This window comes from Rattus norvegicus, chromosome 18, assembly GCF_021556685.1.
Source record: "Rattus norvegicus strain SHRSP/BbbUtx chromosome 18, alternate assembly SHRSP_T2T, whole genome shotgun sequence".
NCBI classification, from domain to species: Eukaryota; Metazoa; Chordata; class Mammalia; order Rodentia; family Muridae; genus Rattus; species Rattus norvegicus.
In genome coordinates, this window is record NC_141551.1 from 31,519,969 (window position 1) to 31,538,071 (window position 18,103).

The window sequence follows — 18,103 nt, forward strand, 5'->3', positions numbered from 1 at the left end:
AACAGAGGGGGGACATGGCCAACAAAGGTTCTTAAGCTCAACAATCTTCTGCCTTTCCACTTCCTCCTTCCTTCTCTCTCTCTCCTCCCATCCCTGTAGGAAACAGGGTCTTATAATGTAGCCCAGGATGGCTTTGAACTTGAGATGTGCCAAGTGCTGGGATAAAAAGGACTCAAAAGGGAATTTTTGAATGAAAATTTATTATTTATAGCAAAGTATGGTGCTTCAAACTAGCCTGAAAAATTACATGTCCTTTTCTTTAACTTCTAGTCTTATCATGCACATTTAAAAATGACTTTTAAAACATTTTTCTCGGGGTTGGGGATTTGGCTCAGTGGTAGAGCGCTTGCCTAGCAAGCACAAGGTCCTGGGTTCGGTCCCCAGCTCCAAAAAAAAAAAAAAAAAAAAAAACAAAACAAAACAACAACAACAAAAAAACAAATCACATTTTTCTCAGTAAGCCATCTTGCCAAGTAGTGTATTCTGTAATACTAAAATGTATTTCAGTTATCTGAAATTTCTAGGCTGTAAAGAAACTGGGGATTGTTTTAAAACTCTCTCCCTTGGAAACTGAGAGATGATGATTGCACATCTCTATGACGTTTGACATGATTGTTTAATCCTTCAATGTGATCGGGATGATTAGTGTATTAGCAGACTTCTTTAACCTATAGTCACAATCTCGTGCTGTAGAACACTTGGGTTCATTCTTCCTGTCTGTCTTGGGAGGTATTTTTTCAGAGTAAAGGCTTTATGCAATCCAGATTTCATCAGACTGTCTTACCAACTTTCCTCTTTTTCTCCCACGTCCTGAACTGCTCAGACCACTGGTAACACAACACTGCCTTTATTTGAGCGTCTTCTTTGCAACTGGAAGAGATTGGGCCGCCTTTGAGATTACCCCCACCTCTCCCTCATGACACCACAGGAAAGGAAGCACACAGGATTTACAGTCAAGCTGAAGCTGGGCTGCGTCTTAGCTTAGGTTTTTAACCTGAGTGTCCTTGCATAACTTCTGCATCCCTCTGAACTGCATCTCTCTGCTCTTATCTGTAAAAGAGATCTGATCACAAGACCTCTTTCATAGGGTTCTGCTGAGCTTCTAGCAGAAAATCTAACAGGGTGAGAGCAATCACTCTCCAGACTAATGAAGATCATAATGAAAGCTGAGCAGAGTGGAAGAAGTTTTCAGAATGCAGAGGCCAAGCCTGCACACTACCCATACCCACATAGTTAAAGTGTAGCCAGGCGTGGTGGTGCACATCTTTAAACCCAGGGCTCAGGAGGTACGGGCAGGTTGATCTCTGTGAATTTGAAATCAGTTTAGTCTATATGGCGAGATATTGGTCTTTAAAAAAATTATAATCTCATGTGCATTGAGAAAAGAACTTTCTAATTTATTCTCAGTTTGAGTTCAGTTCCTTTGAAGTCCCACTGAGTTAGTACAATGCAGAATGAGTTCACTCTGGTGAATAGCGATGCTGTTAAGTCTTTTATAAATTTAAATACAGTAGAATGATGAAGGTGGCAGGCCAGAAAAGAGAACAACAGTTGGAATGGTAGGGGAGACAAACACACATCAAGGTCTATGTACAGTTTTGATACAATGTGGGTCAGCATCTAATAATATTCCAAAGATGATGAGAGGTAACCATGACAACCCAGCTGATGTAGGCACTGAAAGACTGAGAGATTCAGACAGACACAGGAGAAAAGAGAAGCTATTTTTTCTTGGCTCTATGTTGCCTTATAGTTCTTACTTTGCAGAAAAATTCTTATAACTTGTAGACCAGACACTTGTGCTTAATCCACAAAATCCATTAAATACCCATAGTATATATCCAGACAGTGGACTAGGCTCTAGGGACAGGAAGATAATCTCTATCTGCACAAAGCTTCAGGGAGCAAGCTCCCACTCAGAACCAATCAGGTTGCCGCTCAGCTTTTACATCAGCCCTGCTGGGTCAACAGAGAGGTAGTGATTGATTTTGATGTGTATAATACTAGAACAGCAATAGCAACAGCGATGAGAGGGAGCAGGTTAGGTGATTGTATAGAGGCAGTCAGTGTCTATACAACATATTTCTCTGCCTTAATCATATGATATATCCAGGAAGATTTGAAGAGATCCCAGTCTCACAGTGCACCGATCCCTCCCATCCAGGTGCCTTGATTTCTGTAGCAGAGATCTCGAGCACAGAGATAAAGTCCTGGCTCTGCTGTTTCCTGATAGCTGGAGCTCACCAGACAGACCTTGTCACATGGCCTCACTTGAGGTTGAGATCAGGGTGAGCCAAAATAAGTTTATACTCAGAATATCAAATGCTATGGGGCTTTCACCCTGTGTGTCCTAGAGTTGTAGGGTTGTCCCTGGGGTGATAGGTCTTTGCCCCCTGATAGTGGGGTTTGAGCCCAGGACTTGTGTACTAGATAAGCACTCTAGTACTCAACAGAACCTCTAACTACTGGGTGATTTTTTTAAGGACAAATGGCTTCTTGTACTTCTGCCTAGGGTCTCCTGAGTTTCACCTTTGTGTCAATCTCTCTGATGTTGGGTAGGAAATGTAGTATCTCTGGTGTTTAGGAAGAGGAGGTCAGAAGGATATTGGAGAGCAGTAGATGTGTCTAGTAACTTAAGTTTGAAGCCTCATCTGTGACATGTCACTTCCATGTGCCCCTGATCCCCCAAGTCAGGTGGTCACTAAGCCTGGTGGTTTTCACCAGACGTAACACATTTTGTCCTATGTAAGGCTGCTGTGGTGCTAGCTTGTCAACTTGACAGGAGCTAGAACCAACACAGAAACAAGCTCTGGGCATGTCTGTAGATCAAGTTAATTGTAGTACAGAGCCACTCTAAATGCAGAGGCACCATTCAGCGGGCTGCCATCTGGACTGCAAGAAGAGGGGAAAGTAAGCTGGGCATGAGCATTTGCTGCTCACTCCTTCCTCAGGACTTCCTGTGAACGGTAGATTCACACTCCTGCCACTGTGCCTTCCCAGCCATGATGGATCTTTTTCCTTTTGAACTGTCAGTCAACATAAACCCTTCCCTTCTTAAATTGCTTCTGTGAGGTGTTTTGTCACAGCAATAGGAGAAGTGAGTGATACAGCTGCTATTGGTCAAGTCAAACGCTATACACACTCCTGGTCCTAGCTCCTCATTCTCATAACTAATGAGATGGTCCTGTTTTTAAATTGAGCAAATTAAGGTTTAGAGAAATCTAGTAACTTGCCCAGGATCATAGTTTATAACAGGTAAAGTTAAGATATAAGAGGTAAAGTTAAGATTTAAACTCATGTCTGGTAATAATGCCATGCTTATGGTGGGAATTCACACCCACTTTATACTCCACATTTATTAAGCCAGTCCAACCCAATGAACTAGTTGGAGAAAGAGCATTATCTGGCAACTTGGTGGAAGCATACAGAGGCCTCATTGTCACTGTCAGTGACTTCTAGCCTGTTACCAATAAAATGTGATCATTATTGTTACTGTTGTGTGTGTGTGTGTATGTGCATGTGTATGTGTGTATATATATGTGTGTGTGTATGATGTATATGTATATGATGCATATGTATATGTATAAGTAAGTATACATGTTTGCCCATGTGCATGCATTAGAGATGAGGTTGATGTTGGAACATCTTCCTCAATTACTTCAAATTATTAATTGCAGATTTACATGGAATACTCTCGTTATTAGAGTTGTTGTGTATATGTATGGCATAGTTACGATTGCTAATGTGATGAAATACTATGACCAAAGCAAGCTGGGGAGGAAAGGGTTTATTTAGCTTATATTTTCACATTACAGTTCACCATCATAGGAAGTCAGGAACTCAAGGAGAGTAGGAACCCTGAGGCAGGAGCTGATGCAGAGGCCATGGAGGGATGCTTTTTACTGGCTTTCTTATCATGGCTTGTTCATCCTGCTTTCTTATAGAACCTAGGACCACCAACCTAGGTGGTCACTCACAATGACTTGGACCCTCCCCCCATTAATAGTTAATTAAGAAAATGCCCTATAGGCTTGCCTACAGCCCAATCTTATAGAGGCCTTTTCTCAATTAAAGTTCCCTCCTCTCTGATAACTTTAGCTTGTGTCAAGTTGACATAAGACTAGTTAGTTTAGTGTTCATGTGTATACACATGCCTTAAGAATGTGGTGATCAGAAGAAGAAATAGGGTGTCATGCTCTATCATTCTTTACATCTCCACTCTTTACAGCAGTAGGGTTACAGGTGAGCATGGCCACACCCAACTTTCTTATGTAGGGAATTTGAAGTCATGCCATTGCCCTTGAATTCTTGCCTACCAAACTAGGTGTTTTCTATTGCTCTGGCAAAACACCATGACTAAGGCAACTTAGTGTTTATTTGGTTTACAGTTTCAGAGAGTTAGGGTCAATGATGGCAGAACAAAGGATATCTGCTGGAACAGCTAAGAGTTCATATCTTGATTCACAAGTAGAAGGCAGAAAGTACACTGGGAATGACATGAGTCTTTTGAAACCTCAAAGTCCATCCCACTGACACACCTCCTCCAACAAGACCACACCTCTTAATCCTTCCCAAACAGTTCCACCAAGTTGGACTCAAATATTCAAACATATGAGCCTATGGAGGGCTGTTCTCATTCAAACTACCACACATACGTGACTGTCTTCCCAGTCCTTCCACCTATTTTTTGAGACAGAAACTCATTCTATCTGAAGCTTCCTGTTTTGGATATACTGCATGGCCACCAATCCCCAGGGATCTGTCAGTCTTAACCCCTTCCCATAGCACTAGAGAAATAGAAATGTGCATTGCTAAATCTGCTTTTTTAATGAGTTCTAGGGATATGAACTAGGTTCTTATGATTGTGCAGAAAATGCTTTACCCACTGAGCTATCTACCTTGACTCAAGTTCTGGTGTTGTCTTGAGTTTTCACAAGAATGGAGGATCATCTGTAACCAATAGATGAAGGAGCCAGAATTGATATGTGTTGTTTGTGTTTGTGTTTGTGTTTGTGTGTATGTGTGTGTATGGGGGGGGTGTTGTTCTCAGCTGTTTGGCCATAGATAAGGTTAAGGCAAATTCTTTCCTCTCAGTTTTTCTTTTGTTTTAATTCTTAGGCATACAAAATCTGGGCGGACAGAAAGTTATGTGAGATTTTAAAAGAAAATCTTTTTTTTTTTAATAAACCATGAAAATACTTTGCAGCAAATCTCAAACACTGGGATTCCAAAATATAAAGGCAAATGCTTGGCTGCTTGTGCTTATCAAAATTGATCATTACGTGGTCAACATTGAGCCATAGAATAATCCCTGAATCATACATAAGTGTAAAACAAATAAAATGGAGACATAGCAAGAATGCTCCATGTGACTCTGGCTGTGACTGAGTTTTCTCTGCTGAGGCATTTACTGCATTTATTTCGAGTTTATTAGGTAGAAGATATGTAGTGAGTGTGAAGAGAAACAAAACATGAATCTTCCTGAGGCCACATATGACTGAGTGGACATAAAGACAATAGGTGCTCCTCATGAAGAAGCTGGCGGGGAATTAACCAGCTTAATTAAGGGGGAGGGGTGTTTAACCGTCATTACGGATGAAGTCATCTGTGCCAGAAGTGCATGAAAAACTTCACAGTTTTTTGGAGGAAACATTTGGCAAAAATACTGTGGAGAAAAGAAAACTTTAATGTTTCTGCAGAGGGATCGCACCATGAAGGGATGAAAAGCCCAGCTAATTACAGGATGTCTGCAGAAAGGGCTAGCTTTGTATTTTAGACCTGCTTTCCCTCCGGAGGGAAGACTAATATAAAGGCAATGGTATTCTGTGGTAAATAAGTATAGGGTGGGAAACAAAGAATTGAATCTATTATGTAATACTGTACCATGAAGATTATTAAAAGAGAGTACAATTTATACTTGTTTTTATAAGTATGCCAAGAGGGAAATAGAAAACTCCGAAATCCATATGATAAAAGCCACAAAACCATGCATATCCATGTGTGTAAAATGTTCCAGGCCTTTTATTAAAAATTCCTCAGCTATTGTCCACTGGAGAAGTAAATAACACACACTTAGGAATTTTGTTTTACATTTATTGTTAATGACGCTAACGTTCTCCAAATTTTTAAAGATTTCCTTTTTCAATCTTCCTTTAGCTCCTTTGGCTTTTCCCTTCAGTCTTACATTTATTCCATCTCTTTCTCTGAATTTTCCAGATTCTTCAGTCTCTCTCTAACAGTAAATTAAAGGAAGAAAAGTTGAATGTACTGTAATTTGGACCACTCTTGGATCACACACAATGGTTCCAAAGGCCAGACAAGACGATAGATACCTAGAGGCTAGAAGCACTTCCAGATAGTTAACAAGTCCTTTAGAGATGCTCTCTGAAGGGTTAGGCCTTGACTGATGCAGAATGATGTCAGTCCCTTTGCTTCTTCTTGCAGTAACAAAACACTTGGAATAACCTGGGAGGGGCAATCTATCTTCTGGTGCTGAAGGAACATGAAAGCTAGGTTTTCTCAATCTGAAGACTTCAGTTGAGATTTTGAAAAAAGTCTCTCTCTCTGTCTGTCTCTCTCTCTGTCTCTCTCTCTCTCTCTGAGTGTGTATGTTTGTGTGTGTGTGTGAGAGAGAGAGAGAGAGAAACACATGAAGAGACATAGAGAAAGAGTGTATTTGTATGAGAGAAACAAAGACACATACAGAGAGAGATAGTGTGTGTGTGTGTGTGTATGAGAGAGAGACATTATGTTTGTGTGTGTGTGAGAGAGAAAAAGACAGACAATTCACACATACACACACAGATAGATAGATAGATAGATAGATAGATAGATAGATAGATAGATAGGATAGATGGATGGATGGATGGATGATGGATGGGTGGGGGGTGGATGGATGGAGAGAGAGAGAAAAAGAGAGAGAGAAAGAGAGCGAGAGAGAGAGAGAGAGAGAGAGAGAGAGAGAGAGAGAGAGAGAGAAAGCGAGCATACCTCACTGCCTAGAGTTTGCCAAGTAGGCTAGTGGGATCTACATTTCTCATCTTCTCCAGAGACGGGGTAACAAACCCCCTCACATGCATCACCTTTTATGTGAGTTCTGGGGATAGAAATCAGGTACTTGTGCTTGCAAAGCAGGAACTTCTCTGGCTGTTCCACCCCTCAACCCATTATACCTTCTTTGTCGAGTAGTTATGGTGATCATTGCCTAGTTGTATGATGATGCCATCTACACTGTCATATACCTAAATAGACAGGTCCTCAGAGACCTAGGGAATCTGATATCTGAGGCTCCTGGGACTGTTCTTTACCAAGTTCATCCTCTTTGTGACAATCTGCCATCCTCCATTGCTTCTGAGTATCTCACAGGCAGAAATAAGTTCTCAAACCAATGAAGGAGGCATGTGCTTCAGTCTCATCACTGGGGAGGCTGAGGCATGATGATAGTGATTTTGAGGCCAGCCCTGGATTCATAACAAGACTTGCCATAAAATCAAAACAAAGAAAGGAAGCCATTTCTCCTCCAACTGAGTTGGGAGTCTCACAGCACTTTGCAGAATGTGTCTCACTGTAGTCACCCTGGATCGATGTGGCATTGATGGTGGCATTCTATTTTCCACATTTCCTGTTGGCTCCTTCCACCTCTCCCAAACTAAACTGTGTCAGCTGCCATTTTACTATCATTCTTACAATGTTGGTTTTCTTAAAGCTGAGAGTTAATTAATTGCTCTATAAATATGGAAAAATTATGAAGGACCAAAAAGATGGGTAGAGTTTTCTGGGCCTGTTTCTCATGAGTCTTTCTTGGATCTTTGCAGCGGTTTTGTGGGCTCTCTGAGCTCTGTCACTGTGCCTGATTCAGGTTCCCTCTGCTCCTTCCTGCAGAGTCTAGAGCTGCTCCATTGTGATTCTCAGTCATTCTGCCCATCAAGCATGGGATTGACCATCCCGGTTAGCCATGCCTTGTGCTGGGTGCTTTGACTATGGGTATGAATGCAGCAGAACCCTTGCCACCGAGGTTTGGATAAAAGGGCAATATTTTAAAACACTTGTCCATGCTTCTGTTGTCTCTGAACAAAGCAATAGAAGTAGCAATTCTATTAAAGATAGGGTTAGAGACATTAAAGGCTCTGACGTCTCTTTCAGTCGCCTCACAGTACATGGAGTTTTCTCTATTGAGTAACAATGGTAACAGCAGCAACAGATGATTATAGATACTAAGCCCAGGCTGTGCTCTGTACAAGTGCCTTGCATATAGTCTGTAATTGAATTCTCACAATTCCCTACTTCTCTTATTTTATTGATGAAGAAACCAGAACACAGGGGTTATGTGCTCCTTTGTCACATCCACTTCATGGCTGGTAAGTGGAGAAAATTGCTTTAAGCTCTGGCTGGTTAGAATTTAAAGACAAACCCTTCAAATGTGCTCCATTATGCTTTTCTTCCCTTCTTTAAGGACAAATCCATTTCATCAGGAAAAAAGCAACACATCAAAAAGTGGCTTGATTGTGTCATGTATGAGAAACAAAGTTTTGATTTATTTTTTCCAATTAATCATTAACCTAAAAGTCAAGTATTATATCCCTACTATGTGGTTGAGAAACTTTAGAGCCATGATGGGTCACAGTGGTAAGAGGGACAGCCTGATGATCAGACTTCTGGCTCATTGTACACTCCTCTGTGTGGGAAGGGATCCTGTGGGAACTTCAGAAAGACAGTTTCTGTCCCATGTTATCACCAGTACCTCATGGTTTCTCTCTATCCATCCACAAGGGTGTACTGATACCACACAGGTAAGTGGACCAAGAAGTGACCAAGAAGATGACAAGCTTTACTTTGCTGAGGGGTGCCTTTCCTGAAGTTGTGAGGGAAAGTGATTGGCTATTGCCTTTCACCTTCTTCTAAATCCATGGGCATCAGAGATATTTGATAATGCCTGGTCTCATTTTCTGTGTGGTTATAAATGGGTTGGGTGGCTGCTATTGACTGTGGTGAGTAGAGACAGGGTGGGGTGGGAGGAATGGAGGATGCTGCTCACACCCTCCCATGGACAGGACTGTCCTCAACAAAGAATTACTTGGCCCATGAAATGCTATACTCTGTCATTACAATATAGAAACTCTTCTTCGTGTGTGTGTGTGTGTGTGTGTGTGTGTGTGTGTGTGTGCATGTGTGTGTATAATTTATTTATACTACAAAAGTATAAGAACTAGGCCTTTGAACAGGCAAGATGTCTAAATCACATATACAAGTTGTAGAGTCACTGAGGCAAGAGACAGGCCTTACTTCATTATTTGAATATGGTGTTCTTTCAAAAGCACTTCTCCCACTTCCAGTGAGAAAAGAATATATAGCATCATAAATGAAAAAAATGAGCATTTAAAAATAATTGTAGTATCACAATAAAATATTGCCCAGGGTTCTTCTGTTTTTAGATCGAACTGAAACGAGACAGTTATGTTTTGCAGGCTGTGAAGTTAGGGTCAAATAGATGGGTATGGACAAGATGTAAACAAATTCTTATAAACTGTAAGAAATACTAAATGAGGTTAATGCAAACCTTTACTTTAGAGGTTCCCTTCCAAGACTTTGAGCTCTATCTGCTTTAAGACAATTCTACTTATATGCCACGTCATCCAGACTTCTCTTTGCTCTTGGTTGTGGGAATACATATGGATAACGAAGAATTTACCATTTTTGTCCCCAAGCATCCCAAGATACCCATTGGGAAGAAGATAAGTGTTCCTGCTTTGAGTTTTGGACTTAGTTGAGCATCAGTTTTACTCGAAGACTTACAGTGTCTCTTAGGACTCAGCAATGACAATCTACTCTTTCTTCATTCAGGCCCGTGCTTTAATCTTTTCCTCAAGCATATGCCCTCAGTAGAGACGAGGCCTCTTCCAATGAAGTCATCCCAGAATCACTCCCTAAGCTTCAGCAGGTAGGAACATGCGCAGTAAGGAATAAGAGAGACACTCTCTGCCTTGTGGAGCTTAGAGCCCTGCACAGGAGAAGGGACGGGACACAGCTCACAATCCCACAGATGCCTGTTGGAAGGCATGTGTAGGATGGGATCGTGGGGAGCACAGTCTGGGGGACTGTGACAAGGTCCTGTGTCAGTGAGATGGGGATGCTGAAGAGTGGGAGAGGGTAAGGCAGGTTGGAGGGTTCATTCAGTGTGGAGCGTGTGCACCAAATGGGCAGGACCAGTGAGCGGACCAGGGAGAGTGTGCTCGGGGCAGCACAGACCATCCTGATGCTTTCATCTAAACGTACTTTAAGACCTCAGAACCCTTTTGACTCCTGCTACTGCCGGCCTTCTTTTCTCCTTTTCACTTACAAGAGAGGGAAGATTGCATCAGCCAACTTTCACTCCAGGCTTGTATGACTTTTACATTATTTCTTTTTCTGTTGTTAGTATCAAATTTCTTCTGGACGGGAGCCAGGATGGGAGCCCCAGACAATGTGCCCAATTCTTGAATTCTCTGGAGGGTTTTCTGGCTATTGCCACATTATTGTCCTTCTTACATATAGAAAAAGGTGGAACTTGGGATCACATGATGATGTCACACTGGGCTTTCCGACTGGTATATATATATATATATATATATATATATATACCCCAGTTACACCAAAAGGACAAAAGTCTGTCTCTTCGCGTCTCAATCCATGTCAATTATTTTGAGTGCTAAAAAGAGTCATACTCTCCTTCCCCCATACCGTCTACCTACTATCTTCACTGAGCAGGGCTGTGGGTGGATCTGTCTGTCTGTGCTTCTTAAAATAAGGCATAGTCTCATTTGAACTTCTTGAACAATCCGCGGGGTGGGTGGTGGCATTATAACAGAAAGCTAAGAAATACTCTGGGCAACTATCAGATTATAAATATTATTTTGACTAGAAAATAAAAGGGACAGAGCAGGGAAATGACTCATTCAGTATAGCTTGCCACACAACCCAGCAGACCTGAGTTCAGGTCCCCAGTGTCCATGGTACAGGGAGTAGCTCTCAGGAGAGACTGGCTAATTATCTTTTGAGATGGGGTCCAGAGCTTTCCCAAGCATTCAAAATGTGTCAGTTAAATCGGGCTCAATTCAGATCGACAACCTGTCTCTCAGTACTCCTAAGAGTTCAGATTTTGAGTGGAAATGGTCCATCTTTTTGAAATGTGATCTAGCGTACAGTTTTGTATCCAACTCAAAACAAAAACAAGCAATAAAAACAACAAAACAGAAATGCCTCAAAATCTAGAGTGCATGAAAGAATAATAAAATCTAAAACTTCCAGCAACTTAGCACAGCAAAGAGATAAGTATAAACAACACTCCAGAAAGCATCCTAGTCATTGATTCCTATTAGAACGTGTTTACTTCTCTGGTGTGTGAGGATGACTGATGCTGATAAGAAAAGGATCGAAAGCTCAACAGAAGTGGGCATGAGAGGGCAGTCAACCACATGGAAACATGAGTCTCAGCTTCACTGAGGAAGAGCTACACTGAGTTGTCTTTTTTTTTCATATTGTCCTGGGAAAAACAAAAGTGCCCCATAACCAATTCCATGGTTAGGCTGTTGGGAAACAGACACTCCCATTTACCTGCTTGGGGATATAAAAATGGGTAACCTCCAACTCGACTGTTCTGATCGCCAGTACATACCTCTTTATCCCAGAAATCTACCTGTAAGAATTTTTCCTTCCCAGATGACTTGCTTTTCTAGACTTGTAATCACATTTCCTTCAGGAAGTTACATCTCAGACAGCACAGGTCAGACCCAAACTCCCTATGTAGTCAAGGATGACCTTGGACTCCTGAGCCTCTTGCCTCTACCTCTCAAATGCTGGCCCACAGGCTTGAGTTACCCTACCTAGATTACTTCCTCACTTTCTATTTCCCCATGTCAGTTTGTATAAGCTACATTTTAGAAGAATTTGTCCAGTTAATACAAGACATCAGTTATCATTGGCACAGAGTTGTGTATTTTCTCATTTTCATTTTAATATAATGCTATATTATCTTTCATCCTTGATATTGGTGATTTATATACCCTTTCTTATTTGATGGTCTTTCTAATCTTTTATCAGTTTTGTTAAGATTTTCAAAAAATAAGCCCTTTGTTTTGATAAATATGACAATTTGAAAAACTCAACATCAGTATTCATTAGGAAATACAAAAACCCCATAAGATGCAATTACATACTACCATAACAGTTTTATGAACTGACAATTTCAAATAGTAGCAAGGACTAATCTCAGCTGGGACTGGGGGATATCACTGATGGGGATGCAAATTGTCTCCCCCGTTTTGGAAGAGTGTCCACCTCTTATAAAGCTTAATATAGACTTACTGTGCAATCTAACAATACCATTCCTGGGTACTTAAGCCAAAAGAAAATCAGAACAGGTCCAGGATGTGAATGCCTGTGTGATGCCAACCTTGGTTGTCAACTTGACTGCATCTGGAATCAACTAAAACCCAAACGGCTGGGCATGCTTGTGAGGAATTTCTTGAATGGATCATTTGAGGTGGGAGATTCACCCTAAATCTGGGCCACACTATCTGGTGGCAGCCCACATAAAAGGACATGGAAAAGGAAAACTTTTGCTTTTTTGCCTGATAGTCCTCACTCTTACTGTCAAGTTCATCTATCCTGTAGCTGAGACATGCTTTTCTGGTATTTGGACCTACTTCTTCAGGACTTCAATGTAGACTGAAGACCAGCGGAGACACCAGCCTTGTGGACTGAATGATTACTAGATTTGGGCCTTTCCATTAAGAGACAGCCACTGTTGGATTAACCAGACCAGAGTCTATAAGTCACTTCAATAAATATTTGTTTTCTCCTCAGGAAACAGAGACATATATATACATATGTCTTTTTCCAGAGTACTGTGGGAGAATATATTCAAGGTATATTTGTGCATTTGTGTAAAAATGGCCTTATGTAACCATGTCTAACTTAAAAATATAACTTATTTGTCATTAACATAATAAAATATTTATCCATGTAAGACAACATTTTTGACAGACCATTATATTGAGAAATAATAGAGTTACTTTGTTCAAGGTTTTAAAGACATTTTAGACAAGACAAGGCAATAGAAATGAATGAGGTACTGAAATGAAAGCCTGTATGAAAATGTTCATAGCATATTTCTCATAAGGTCATAAGACTAGTGTTTGCCAGCTAGTGACCGGATGAATAAATGTTGGACATCTATCGCCCCAGTTTGCTTCTCTACTAGTGTGATAAAACACTGACCTAGTTCAACTAGTTGGAGGTAAGGGTTCATTTCACTTACAGATTCCAGTCTGTCATAGAGGGAAGCCAAAGGCAGGAACTCAAAGGCAGGGGCAGAAGCAGCAGTCATGGAGGAATATCACTTTATCCTCTTGCTCCCCATCATTTGATTAGATTGCTTTCTTAGGTAGCCCAGAACTACCTGCATAGGGTGACACTACCCACAACAGGCTGGGCCTACTCATTTCAATCATTAATTAAGAAAATATCCCTTGGCTGTGTTCATAGGCCACGCAGAGAGAAGCAATTCCTCAATCAACACTTTTTCTTGTCAGGTGACTCTAGTTTGTGTCAAGTTGACCAAAAGAAAAACGTCAACAAACAACAAAACACTAGCACACCATATAACAGAATCCTGTTTTTTTTTTGTTTGTTTTTTTTGTTTTTTTAATGAATCCTGAAAGCACCAGATCAGGGCCACATTAACAAAGATGCTATTTCCTTTTGCGAGCTACAAGAGAACTCTGCAGGAGTTCTGAGAGGAATTATTCTGTGTTGTAGTTGGCAATGATGATTGCATGGCTGTATGTCATCTGTCTAGAAGATAACCTCAAGAGGGTGGAGGATGGCTCAGAAGATAAAGGCATTTGCCACCAAGCCAGATGACCTGACTTCTAACCCCACAGGTAGAGAACTAACTCCCTTAAGTTGTACTCTGATTTCCTTACAGGCACTAGCATGCTGTCACGCATATCATTGAATCTTACTCATCTCATTTTGGCTTCCTTTAATAACTTGCTTGCTGTTTGACTTTGAGATAGGATTTTGGGCAGCCCAGGCTAGCTTTGTGTTCCTTTATTAAAGCCAAGACTGGATTTGAACTCCTGATCTTGTCTCTGTTTCCTGAGGACTCAGAATATTAGCATAACATTTTTTAAATCTATTTATTTACCTTCTGGTTTGCTGATTTTTTAAAAGGTTTTGTTGATTCTATTTTGCTCTGCCTTTGGAACAAAGTCTTGCTATGTAGCTCCCTCTGGTCTTGAGCTCTTCCTGCTAGGATTACAAGCTTATGACATCATACCTCATGGTACTTGGAAGTATACGGTGCGCATGTGCAAGAACATGTGTGCTCGTGGAGGCCAGAGCTATCATCAGAGGCTGCCCACCTCATTTATTGAGACACGGTTCTCATTGGCTCAAAGCTTGTCAACTAAGCTATTTTGGCTGGCCAGTGATTTCCGTTGATTCATCTATTCCCTCCTGCCCTAAACGAGAATTACAATCACTCCACCACTCCTAAATTTTATGTGGGCTCTGGGCATAGAATTCAGGTTTTCATGTCTCTGAGTCTTCCTCATGTTTCTTCATACTTCTCACCACTGATGGATGTTAGAGTCAAAGTGAATCAGTAAGCCCCACTTGCCCCCAAACCAGGTAACTTCCTGGAATGCTGGGAGTTGTAGTTCTTGGAAAATAACAATGTCACAGAGGAAATATGGTGGCTTTATGGTTCTGTGCTTTTTTTTTTTAAAGATTTATTTATTTATTATATATGAATACACCATAGCTGTCTTCAGACACACCAGAAGAGGGCATCAGATCTCATATCAGATGGTTGTGAGCCACCATGTGGGTGCTGGGATTTGAACTCAGGACCTCTGGAAGAGCAGTCAGTGCTCTTAACCACTGAGCCATCTCTCCAGCCCTTACAGTTCTGTCCTTTAAAAGTCCCTACAACATGCATTACCACTTGCTGGAAACTCAGGGTTGGACCTGACCAGAGCCCATATTTCTGGTAAGTACTTAATTGAAGCTTGCTTCAGATTTGGCTCAAAATCGGGAAACTGATTTTTCTCTTGGGAATCTCAGGATTAACCCTGATCCACCTCCCCAGACCCTCATTATGGCTCTTAAGGTAGAAACAGATTGTTCATTTTTAAGCTTTTTAATGCTAATGTAAACATTTAAACTCATGAATTCTATTCTCCACTGCTTTAGTTACATTTTCACCATCTTTGGAATGTTTCCTAATTTCCTTTATAATGTCTTTCTCACTCCGTGTGTTATTTAAAAATGCATTGCTTAGTTCTAAATACTCTGGGATCTTCCAGTTATTGTTGGCTAGTGAGCTCTAATTCGATTTCACTGTAGCCGGGGAATCCGCGATGAATGGTTTCAATCGTTTGAAATGCACTGGGACTTATTTTGAAGCTGAGGGTATCTGGTGTTACGCCCCCGCCACACACACTTGAAAAGAATGTTATCTCTGCAGTGGTTCACAGGGTCTGTAAATATTGTGTAAGTCAAGGTGATTAATAGTGTTTGAATATTCTATATAATGATTTGTTCTAACCATTGCTGTCTGTTTGCCTACGTGCTCTATCAATTCCTGAGAGGGAGCTTAAGATTTCCAACCCTAATTATAAATTTGCCCAATTCTTCCTTTACTTCTAGAAGCTTTTCTTCCTTGGTTTTGAACTCCTTTTAAGTTGACACATACCTAAACTTCCTGTGTGCTCTGGGAGAAAGGGAGAAAGGCTCAACCTCCTCCCTGATAGTGCGCTCTGTGGGATCATGTCTGATGTGAGTGCAGCCATGCTGGCTTCCTTATGTACATGACTTAGACGGTAGGTTTTTTCTAACTATTGTGCCTTTAACACTATTTTATGAGTAAAGCACACATGTTGCAGACCACAGACAGCTTCATTTATAGCTGCTTTGAAAAGTCATTGCCTTTTCAGTGCCCCACCTATTTGGTTTTAGCATAATTATTGAGAAGACTGAGAGTAAATCTATTATTACCTTGTCATTCATTTTCCCGCGTCTCTCTGTCTTCCTCTATTCTTTCCTATTTCCTGTTGGCCTAATCAAATATTTTTAAATTATTCATTTACTTTCCCTATTCATTTTTCAGTTTTTTCTCTGGGAACTAGAATGTATACTATTTTATTATTAATGGCTGACTATTGGGAATTGATATACTACCCCATACTAAATACCTAGAAAACTCCTATTCCCACCATGTCTTCAATACTCTTGTTGCAATATAGCATCAACCTGACATATAAAACCATGCTATTTATTGGAAGCATGGGTGACAGGTTAGGGTATGGTGTCCTCAAGCAAGGAAGTGGCATATTAGAGATTCGAGCACAGCAAACCTTGGTCCCTAAAGGCATTAAGTTTAAGGTTAGAGGCATTTTTTAAGGTTTTGCTGAGTTAAGTGATCATTTTCAATTACACACTCACTTGGGATTCTGGGGTGCAGTCGTAGCCAACTGTGAAAGAGGATGAGCTTAACGTAAGACTGTTGCAAGTTACAGAAAAGCAAGCCAAACTGGTTCAAGATGAAAACTCATTGGAAGCAGTGGTTTAAGTGAGAGATCAAATGATGCACTCTCTCCACCTTTCTTTTGCTTCTTTCTTATCCACTTGTCACTGCAGCTCCTCCTGTGCTGGCCTCACTCTCTCAGTTGGAGCCAGACCCTCCTTACAGGACAGGAGGGATATTTTTCTGCAGACTCTCAACTTACATTACTTTCCATGTGGGGAAAATGACTAGATTCTGATTGGCTGAGCTTTGATCTCATGTTCTTCCCTAAGCTAATCATGATATATCAAGAAGTGTAACGAGATTGATAAAAGCTTAGTCAGAGGGTGTCTTTCTGGGCAGTGAGGCACCCTAGAAGCATCCCATGCATTAGATGTCTTTGCACAAAGGAGTCTGAAGAAAGCAAATGGAAAGAACACAGCAGCTTACACTAACTGGGCACTTGGGCGACTGCAATCTCTTTTAAAGTCTTGGCACCTTGTATCTTCAGTGGGACTTTAGCCTAATCTTGTCCGTTCTGCTATTTACTTTCTTCTGTGCACAGACCTTTGAGTTATCTTGTGTCTCTGACCTTGAATTCCATATGAACGCCTCCCAGAAGTGGGATGAAAAATTAACAAATATTTCTATAATGTGAATTTGACATAATAGTGGATATGAGCTAGCTCAAATTATCCATTCCAACCTCGATAGATATCAATAGATATCTACAGATAGATGCCGGTGATGGAAAAAAATGCAACTCAAAAAGAATTATTGACTGAATTATACCACTTAAATAAAATTTTAGAATGTAAACTAACAATTTAAAAATGTAGATCAAAATCTAGGACTTTATCTGCTGCTATGAAGACATAGTGTGGGATGTGGGAAGGGTACGTAGGGCTTTAACTCTCTGTAACATCTTGTTTCTAAAATCTCTAAAAAGTAGAGAGTTGGTGAGATGGTAAAGGTAAATGTGCTTGCTGCCAAGCCTTAAAACCTGAGTTTGATCCTGGGGACCAACATAGTAGAAGGAAAGAACTGACTCTTGCAAGCTGGCATGTGCCCACACTTACACACATGTGTATGCACAGGCACTCATGTGAACACCCACTAAATAAATACTGTAAACTTGACAATATGGGGTATATATGTTAATGTATTATTGGTAGAGATAAATGTCAAGGTTATGGGTATTTGCTATACTATAATCTCAGCTTTTCTGAATGTTTAAAATATTTCAAAACAACAATAGCTATGACTTCATTATTGCTCACCTATCTTAGAACTGCATACAAATATCTCATTTAATCTGCATTCTTTAGCTTCTGAATAGCTCACTTTCTTCTCCAGGGGCCTCTGCATGGTGCTGTTTGTTCTCTCAAGCACAGCCAATGATGAGTGAGTGAGTGACTCAAAAGAAAAGGGAGGCAGGAATTGATAGTGTCACGTCTGTGACATTCTGTAGACCAGAAGGCAGTCAGAAGGAAGACCGAGTACATCTCCTGCTCTAAGGGAGGAGAGTTAGCATGTAGATTTTTGAATGAAAGGCTA

At 40.7% G+C, this 18,103-nt stretch overlaps 1 long non-coding RNA gene across 1 annotated transcript in view; it reads left to right on the forward strand.

Annotated features, from left to right (window-relative positions):
* Positions 1 to 18,103, forward strand: part of LOC147999750 (uncharacterized) — a 54,946-nt gene that overhangs the window by 2,290 nt on the left and 34,553 nt on the right. Inside the window, exon 2 of the long non-coding RNA XR_015643127.1 lies at positions 9,841 to 9,937. This is a non-coding gene — a long non-coding RNA (uncharacterized LOC147999750). The remainder of the gene's footprint in view (positions 1 to 9,840; positions 9,938 to 18,103) is intronic.